We start from the raw sequence: 10,351 nt of genomic DNA, 5'->3' as shown, positions 1-10,351 counted from the left end.
TATTTCAAGACCCTGCTCTAGAGTTATACTGCCTGTTTCAAATGCTAGAAATGGTCAGCTGTATAGCAAGTTATATAAACTTTCTTCACCTCAGTTCCATTATCTGTAAAATTAGATACTAGTAAGAGTACCTGTCTCATTAAGCTATTGAGAGGATAAATGAGATTGTGCATATACAGTTCTTACAGTACGTAAGTTCTTACTACTATTATTATTATTATTGTTATCACCATAAGGCTTTATGACCCATTAGTCAGAAGTAAATGGATTAGTTTGTTTCTTTTAGAGTTGAAGATGTAAGGCCATTAATTATTTTCACTGGCTTTTGGTGTGTGTGTGTGTTGTGATTTGAAAATAATTGAATCGCTACTGGTTGGAGAGCATCACTTCCTTTCCCTTTTAGTTTTAATTCTGTGGCAGCCAGTAAGTCTGTACTGAGATTATTCAACAGAGTCCTTCCAAGAGACCATTGCTTGAATGGAAACTGCATACCTGTACATGACCCAATCTTAGTTTCTAGAAGTTCCCTTCAGGTGATGCCAATTTGCTTTCTTTGTGAACGAAGAAAAGCATTGATTTCTTAAGTCTGTTAATTTTCTAAATAGCTTTATTTTATAGGACACACAAGAATTTGCAAGGAATAGAAGTTTTCTCAAATAGAGAAAAGTCGTGAGAACTGAACGGAGAGACGTTGAGAGCAGAGGAAACCCCAGGCGAGAGTGCAGCGTCTGACTCTCCTCCCGCCTCGGACAAGCTGACAGCTGACATCTGTGCTCCACCACATGACACTCCATTCTTTCCTCTCAAGGTGGGGACTGGATAAGGTGGTGAGATCTGCAGTGGACTGGGAGAAACTGCATAAGCCTGAGATATGCAGCTTTCCAGACTTCATACGGAGGATCCCTCAAAGTCTTTACAGGACACAGTAGCTGCTCCCATGAGACAGGAAGCAAATGTTCTGTCTTTCCTTCCACTCCCCACTGTAGAATTCCCCCTTCTTGGTTTTCCCCTCACTCCCTGTTCACCCAATCCCAAATATCCCCATATCATCCTCAGGTGGTCCAAAATTGCTCTTTCTGTCCAAGGTTGGAAACTGGTGATGCTCATGGTGTCTCTTACACCAAAATGGTCTTTTCCTCCATGTCAACAAAATGCCCCTCTCTGGAGTACCATGGGGTGTTGGATTTTAATGGGACCAAAGTAGTCCATGTTAAGGGCCTAAAGGAGAGATTGAGGGCAAAATAGAGGTGGAAACTTGCATTTTCCAAGTTTTCACCACTGTTATTTTTAACAGATTATTCTCTTTGGTTGGGTTGTCTGAAGAAGTCTTTGCAGTATGCATGTTTTTGCTGTGAGGGTCAAAAGTGCAGATGGTCACAGTTCTTGACGGCGGGGGTTGGGGTGGTTGGGGGAGGGCAGGGCAGGTAGCATAACTGTGTCAAGAGGCAGAGATAACAAATGGGGATGGTGGGATTGATGACCTGAAGGGGGTTGCCCACATTTAATAAGAACAGCTGGGGATTGTTCTGTCCCCTAAAACCACCTTCACCGTCTTCCCCACCCCAAATAGGGTGACCACAGAAGTAAACGAGCCCAGGGCTACACTGGATCCATGCCTGTCACCTCCACCAGCAGCCCAGTACCCTTCAAGGTACAGAGTGAAAAGAGACTATTCTCAGAAAGAGAGACTTAGAAGGTGAGTCAGATCCACCCTGCCCTGATCATATCTGTTTCTTCCAATTACTCTTTCTCACATTTTTACTCCTCCAGAATCCAAATTCTCTTTGTTAGTACAAAAAGTAAGTGGTTTTTACACTTATCCGAGGAACATGAAAGAGAAGTGACACTGATGGAATTTTATCATGGTTACAAATTCAAATTGAGATATTGTAATATAAGTTTCAGCCCCAAATCCATTTTTACTACAGTTCCTTGGCTAATTTGTAAAAACACAAATACATGAATAACCTAGTGTTTGCCATACTAAACCAAATTATCCAGAATACTTAAATATCCCCATTTCTTCATTGCCTTATCATTCTCACTTGACTTATTAAATCAGCAACACTGGTTGAATCATGAATAATTAGTTGTTCTGTACCAGAAAGAGTTGATTCCTGTTAAAGAATATTCCATACAAAGCTAAATGTAACCTGGAATTTGAGGGATGTGCAGAAGTGAGAGTGTATGAGCATACATGTAACTTCCATATTAATTTAACTGCGGACTTTTGTGAAACATTGTTGGAGTTGTGTCATAATCTAGCAAAATAATCAGTTCCAAAGTAATGTTCAAATTAGATGATAATAACATAGATAATCCTGCCTGTTTGTACACATAAACATTCTTTTCCATTGCAAAAATTAAAAAAAACATACTAAGTCAAGGGTTGAGCCTAATTAATTTTTCTTCACCTTATAGCTGACATAGGCAGAGGAAAGAAAATTATGGTTTGCTTTGCATCCTTCATTTGGAAGAAAGTCCATACCCAAACTAGAGTATAATTAATGACTTTCAATGAATACAAACATTTTAATGTATGAGGCACATCCTAGGAAAAGCAAGAATCAGATTAAGGAAAAAGTAAAAACATAAACCAGAAAAATAGATGTAAATATCCTTATAGGTCATAAAAGAGGATCACAGAAAATTTTCTTATACATATTCCATTTTAGATCTAGCTTCATGATAGTCCTGGTTATAGCTAGCCTTTAACTAATTAACTAGAGCAGTGGCATATAGTAAAGATAAAGTAAGCATTCTTAAATGTTCTCCAGTTTTTCTGATACATTTGTAAGTTCCTCACAAATACAACATATATGTACTTTCAGTTTTTAGAGAAGTTCTGATTTTATCTATTCTTTTTATTTTTTTACTTTGATTTTATCTATTCGTACTCTGATTTGTTTATCTACTCCTATTTTGATTAATCAGCTATAACATATAGCTACATTTAACTTTTATCTCCTTGAAAAGCTTTGCATATAAATAAATTCCTGAAGCAGAAAAGACCCAGACTTATTGTAAGGCTTGGGACAAAAGGTGTAACACTGGCGTGATCTTCCCTTCATGAGAACAGAAACACATTGGATTTGGTAGAGACTATTAATTTTTCTCCTTGGCCTCTTTCCTAGATAGCTTGAAATCAAAACTGGGTTCTGCTCCAGCTTATGTGTTCTTACTGGGAGCACTTACTAAACTGTGAGTGTGTTACCTGGTGCTAATGAAATCCACATGGGTTGCTCCAGGTTCAGTGGTTTCCCCTTCCGATTTCCTGGTTCTGGAGCTCTGTTCCCACTGGCCACCCCTCCAGTGAGAACTCTCAGGGCGCATTCTCCATCCAGTTTAAAGGAGTTTTGTGTGGAGAAATAAGTCAAATCAATAGCACATGTTAGAAATGACCACGGAGCCACCAATATCAAGATTTCCCCCAGTGACAAAGGTACATAACAGAGGATTACAGAGGGCAGGGAACTTAAGAGGGGAACAGTTTTGTTGGCATTAACACAAGAGTGGGCATAGTTAACATTCATTGAATGATAATTGAGTCAGGCCCTGGGCTAAGGATTTTGCTTCTATTATCTTATTTAATCCTTTTAAGGCTCATGAAAGGTAAGTACTAATCATATTCCTATTTTACTGATGAGTAAACTGAGGCCCAGAGGTGAGGTGACTTATTCGAATAAATAGTGGAAATGATAGATTTAAATATCATTCAATGAGCAGACTTTAATTGCTTAACATGTGTCTTACAATTTGGTCCAATGAAATCATTTAGTTATCTTCTTTTAAATGGTATAGAATTTGAAGGTTGTAGAATTCTCTTAACCTCAAATCAAAACTAAAACAACTTTAATTGGATTAAAATTGACCATCTCTGTTTTCCAGGATTTATGTGAGAATGGTTTGGTTAATTAATTAATTAATCAATTTTAATTTCAAAATTGTAAGCCTCTTTAAGTTTTGGTGAAGGTGGACATTTGAAACTCAATATTTCATTCAAGATGTTATTCTACCACCATAGTCTTTATTAATGTATCACTGAGCTTATAAAAAAAACAATAGAGTAATAGTGATCATTTATTAAGAACCTGTAACTGTGGTTCAGGGTCTGTACTAAATATTTTACATACAGTAATTTAATTTAATTCTCAGTAATATTCTAGCTGTCAATATCCCCATTTTTCAGATGAAAAAAAGAGGAATTCGGAGATTAAGCAATTTACTCCAGAGTCATGCATCCTTGATGTGGTGGGCCCAAGCGTAGAACCCATGTATGCCTGACTGCAAAAGCCATAATCATTACCTTTGTGTTGTGTCTTTTACATTCAAATGAACCAACAGATAGATAAGATAGTGAAAGAGTAAAACCTTTACAAATTGATAATTTTTCCCCAAATTATTTAATTGAAGAAAACTTGCTTCACAATACTGTGCTGGCCTCTGCCATATATTAGCATGAATCAGCCACAGGTATACATATGTTCCCACCCCTCTGGGTTGTTACAGAGCCCCAGTTTGAGTTCCCTGAGTCATACAGCAAATTCCCATGGTTATCTATTTTATACGTGTGTGTGTGTGTGTGTGTGTGTGTGTGTGCGCACGCCGTGTGCGCTTAGTCGCTCGGTCATGTCTGACTCTTGTGACCCCATCAGTTCAGTTCAGTCGCTCAGTCGTGTCTGACTCTTTGCGACCCCACGAATCACGGCATGCCAGGCCTCCCTGTCCATCACCAACTCCCGGAGTTCACCCAAACTCAATGTCCATCGAGCGACCCCATAGACTGTAATAAATTGAATAATTTTTATTGTCATAAATAAGCATTTTTAAATTGAGCCATCTTTGTTATTGTAGTAGCACTGTCACTTCCTGAGACAAGACATTCCATAGTGTGGAATTCAGTGTTCGGTGGCTCTGGCTCAGCCCTGGTGCAGGTAGGTTATGGAGCTCCACTCATGATGAGCTCACAGGTCTGAGGATAGCCTATGTGTGCGTGTTTGCTTGTAAAAACCAAACCAAAGTCAGGGGCAGAGTTGCGGCGCCTGGCAGTTCTCAGTCTTCACTCCTTAAATTCATTCAGAGGCAAGAAGAGAGCGCAGGTCCTGCTAACGCTGCCTTGGCCCAGAGCTTTGCGAGTACCCCAAACTTGGAAATTGTTCCTAGAGACGGTGGTGGTTTTCATTTGGCCAGGCAGTCTAATTATGATGCAAGTGGGCTTCCGGGCCTCAACAAGTTTTCTTTCACCTTGGGTGCCCTGAGGAGAAAGGAGGGGCTTGAGGTATGGCCTCATTGTTTGAGCCTGTTGTGCAGGTGCCTTGCTGGAAAACAATGGACTCCATTGATGGTGCGTGGCCTAGCACAGGCCAAAACCAGTGTGTATTGCTGTAGGCAGGTATGTGAGTCAACAGTGAGGCAAAACCAGGTGGGGGTCCAAGATTGAAAATGGCCCCCTTCTCCTGACAAAATTCATCACGGCTATGCCGGAGACTACCTCAATATTTTGAAATACCCGTCTGTGAGTTTGGACAGACGCTTCAGCTCCAAAGCCCCTGATATTATGGCAGATGCTTCTATTTTCAGAATCTTCCACAAATAGAGAAGTCTTGAATGTGGAAAATTATATGCACTTTATTTTTAAAGAAATTATGTCTAAAGAACTGTCTTTCCTGCAAAAGGGGAAAAAGAACTTAGAATATTTCTTGGATTTGTTTAAATTTTCTTGTTTACTGGAAGAAATAAACACAGATAAGAGGATAAAATATGTCGTGGGAGTTTTAAAGAAACTCATTATTGTGATTTTCAATAAGGAATTATTAAGAGGCTTAATTTCACACAGCTAAGCTGTGCTTCAGGCCTGATTTTTCTAAGCCAAAAGCTTCTAAGCAAAGGGGCACACAGACATGGAAATACATACGTGGAAAAATACAGACATGGAAAATCAGGTAGGAAGAGGCATAGGAATATAGCCCAGTCTTGCCCTGAAACACTCATAAGAGAGCAATCATTCATTTATTCATCTTTTAAATTATGAAACACTTATTAATCTCATATAACCTGGCACTATACATATGTTTTTGATCCTTGGGCATTAGTTTTGCAGGTTTCTTGGTTTCCAAGTTGTGGAATAAAGTTCACCATTAAGCTGAGGCCAATATGACTATTTTCATTGTCTCAAAAAACTTTACTGGTAATAACCAGGTGCCAGCACCGTGATTTGCACTAGGGACACAAGAGGAAGCAGAACTGGCTTATTCCTTCCTATACTTTCTCTTCTTGGGTAGAGCAGGACGTCTGTTACCCTTCAACTAGAATATAAGAGCAACTCCAGTGTGATAGAAATAAACACGGTAAAGTATGACAAGTACCTGGCAAAGAGACAAACTTTGTGGGCGGATAAAACTCTTGAAGCCTCAGTATCCTCATCTGTAAAATGGGAACAGTAGGAATTAGTAGTATTAGTCGCTCAGTCATGTCTGACTCTTTGTGACCCCATGGATTGTTGCCCACTGGGCTTCTCTGTCCACGAGATTCTCCAGACAAGAATACTGGAGTGGGTTGCCATTCTCTTTTCCAGGGCATCTTCCCGACCCAGGGATGGAACCTGGGTTTCCTCCTTTGCAGGCAGATTCTTTACTGTCTGAGCCACCAGGAGAGATTTAAATGGTTGTTGTGGGGATTAAATAAGATGGACCAGAAAGGGTGCTAGCCATTGTTGTTATCAGTTTTGGATATCTTGTTTCTCTCAGTCTTTCTACAGCTACATTTATGGATGACCTTGTCGAATGAGGCCATATTCAGTGCCCCAGAAGGCTTGTCATATGGTATTTCAAAGGACATGAAGTAGACTTCGGTTACTTAAAAATCTCATATTCTTGCCTGATTAGCACCATATTCTAACATTTATTTCCCCAGTGCTCCGTTCTCAGCCCCATTTTCACCTTACAATGTATTCTTTTCCTTCTTTTTGTCTAACAGGGACAAGGAGGGTGGCAAGGAAGGGGTTTCCCCTTTCCTGATTCCCAAAGTTACCCTCGCTCTGAGTCTCTACTGAGGGAACCAGCTTGTCTACCTGTGGGAAGATTAGAAAACCAACCCCCAGCCTTGGCTCACCAGCATGGATGTGTGGGCAGCAGCCAAGCTGAGAAACCCATCTGGACATCAGGGCCCCCTGGGGAAAACATGTCTGGCTCTGTTTGTATTGGCTTCCAGAGCAGCCTTCTGACTTGATGTTGTGCTAACTGGGGATTGTGGGAAAGTCCATCTGACCAGCAGCTTCCCGCAGGTGGCTTTTGATTAAGCCAATGGAGGGGCCTGAGAACCAGCATGCAGCCTGGGTCTCCAGGGAGGTCTGAGTCAGTATGGACACACACCTCCCCTTTCCTGGAGGAGAAAAGTGGAGAGCAGGGAAGGATCAATGCAGTCTCAGAAGCCAATGTCACGTGCAGAAACCAAAAATTTGATTTTCACTGTTTGACTTAATTTGAACGGTAGCACTGACCCTACACTTGGCTGCCATGGGACAAAGGGTTTTCTCCAGCTGGGGTCATTGAAGAGTGGACTCTAGGTCAGCACTGAGTAAAATTTAACTTCTGTTTGTTTTTCTCCCTTTACTTATAACACTATTGGCCCCAAAACACACTCCCCCACTCCTCCCTATCCATTTCTCTCACCGTGTCCTGACCAGGTTTCTGACATGGACACTCTGAAAGCAGAAATCATTTCACTGCTTTTGACTTACTGGCCTTCCCAAGGTTGGGTTAAATCTGATAAGAGTCAAATGAGTTTTGTTTGGCGGCAGCCAAAGAAGGAGCAGGTCCTAAGGGGAGAGAACAAAGTGAAGTTTGTGCATGTGACCATACCTTGGCCTCATCTGGCCTCCTGGGGCTTGCCCTTTCTCTTTCTGTCTCCTTCCTTCCAGGGCGGTTTGTGCTCCGCAGCTTCTGATTCTCTCACGTGTGTCAGCTCATCCCTCCCTCTGCCCTGGTCCTGTCCCTTCCTCCTTCCCTTCTCACTGTCAGGAGTTGGCCAGTTAGCAAACCCACAGGTACGAAGGCAGGAATGACTGACTGCCCCACGCTCTCCGCTTTTCCAGTACCTTTGCGTTTTCTCATGGATCAGACTTCATGGAATTTCAGGATGGGGATCAGAAACTCTGTAAGGGTCAAGATTTAAAGACAGGGTTAGATTTGGGTAGAGAGCCATGTAGATTTTTACAGAGCCAGGTAGATTTGGGTCTCAGCCATGCGTGTTTTGATCAAGTTGCCTAATCATTCTGAGCGTCAGTATTCCCAACAACAGAAGACAGCATCTTTTTTTTCAGAAATGACTAGTGGAAAGTGTCTAGCTCTATGCCACCTCGCAGATACTTCATAAATCTTCAGGGTGATTGTGGTTATCAGGCTGCACCATCTACACCTGAGCTGAATCCTAGATGAGGGATGACTGTGAAAGAGGTCTATTATGGTGGGGAGGCACGATTACCTCTGTCTTCCTGTTAGTGTTGTGTCCCACGGCTGACTCTGAGGAAATTGAGAAGCCAAAGAAGGATGAGAGAGAAACAAGCACATGTAACGATGTTGCCCTGCCTGGGTTACATAACAAGTGGTGACAAGCTTGGTCACCAAAGTCGCCAGGGTTTCGTTCACCCGAGGAGACAAGAAGCTCGGGGAACCAAGCCTCTTGGATAATAGGCAGTATTAGGTACACTCTGCTGAGACTGGTTACCCTGTCTCTGAGGGGTTCCTAAGTGCCCTGGTGACCTCAGCTTTCACAGGCCACCATTTTCTTTTGAGGCCAGTGATTTTCCAGCCTAGCTGCCTGTTCGAACCTCGTGTGGGAGTGGGCCTGACTAGCTTTAAAAGTACTTCAGGTGAATCCACTGTTATCAGAGCTGAGAATCACTGTTTCAGACCCAGGCTGAGCCTGTCAAGGGTTCTTCTGTGGAGGGAATTTCTTTTGGTAGAGTATTCTCCCCAGATGGATCCCAAATGATCAGAAAAGGTTGATGGTAATTATTCATGTTGCTTAATTTGTGTCACGCTTTAAAATCATTTATTTACTTTAAACTTTATACATTCCTTATTCCAACAAGCACCATCTAATTTGGTATAGTTATCTTGCTTAAGCAAATAGATCCCAGCCTTCCAATTAAAAAGAAAAAAATGCAAGGAAGGAAGGGAGAATCATTACTGCGGCTTATTTCTGGAGTAACATTGAGTCACTTAGGGGTCGTTAAGCTTACGGGTGAGTCGAGGGAACCTTCTAGGGTGACTCCTTCTTTTCTCTAAACTGGTTGATTAAACAGGAAGCCTCACATGTATTGATGGATACCTCATCTCCTAGGAGTCCTCCTCCATCATCCAAGCTTTTTTTTTGAAAAGGCAAACTCTGCAATTGACACACATGTGATGAGAAACCAGCATACTAGCGGTTGACCAGGTTTCTACTCTCATTGCCAAGATGTAGCTGTTACATCCCTAGACTTCTAGGAAAATATATTTTATTCTAAAGAGCCACTATGAAACTTAGTGTTGGCGTAGTAAGTGTCAGGGAAAACTGAGGCTGATGGCATTGCTGTTTTATCTGGAAGGATTACCGGGAAGCTCTAGGTCTCCCCGCTGTCAAATATCGATGTTGGGTTTTGTGGAAGAGTGATGTGACCACTCATGTTAGGTTCAGATGAGCATTATTAGGACTGAGGGTGAGAAGTTTGAAAGAGACACATAAGTACTAAGTATGATGGAGACACTTTTGTCCTCCATGTTGACTGAGCCGCGCACCAGAGTGTCTTGTTCAAACACCTGAAGGTCAGTGTGGTGAGTACTTTTTTTTTTTTTTTTTAATTTAACAGATCTAATGAAGGTCCAGTGGGGAATACATTTGGGAAGGCGCTCCAAACTTGGCTCTGGAGGCTCCTCTGGCAGGGGGAGGCCACCTCTCAGCTGCCCACACCTTCTGGAGTCCAAATCTCAGGCCAGAGATGGGCTGGCCTCCCAAGCTTGGGCTGTGGAATCACCACCTGGGTGCCGGCTGGGTTCCAGGCCAGCCAAGCTGAGACAGGACAGGTCCTTGTAGCCCAGGCTGGTGCGTGGCTGAGTAGCTGGGTTATTAGTTACACCGAAGACTTTCAGCTGGCCAGGCAGAAGGGCTCCATACGCCGAAACCAACGCAGGAGGAAGAAGGTAAGAGGATAAATTCAATCTGCTTCTCAAAGGTTTTTACACGCTTATGAGAATTTTAGAGGAAGGAGCTTTCATTGTAAGGTGTTTAAGCCACTGTTATCCATATCAATACGCTCAGGAAACAGACTTAAGGAAGGTAAATCTTTGTCCCAGAGCTTCACAGCAACATT

Source organism: Bison bison, unplaced genomic scaffold (genome assembly GCF_000754665.1).
Source record: "Bison bison bison isolate TAMUID 2011002044 unplaced genomic scaffold, Bison_UMD1.0 scf7180017864376, whole genome shotgun sequence".
NCBI classification, from domain to species: Eukaryota; Metazoa; Chordata; class Mammalia; order Artiodactyla; family Bovidae; genus Bison; species Bison bison.
The sequence above is the reverse complement of the archived record's forward strand: the minus strand, read 5'-3'. Positions refer to the sequence as shown.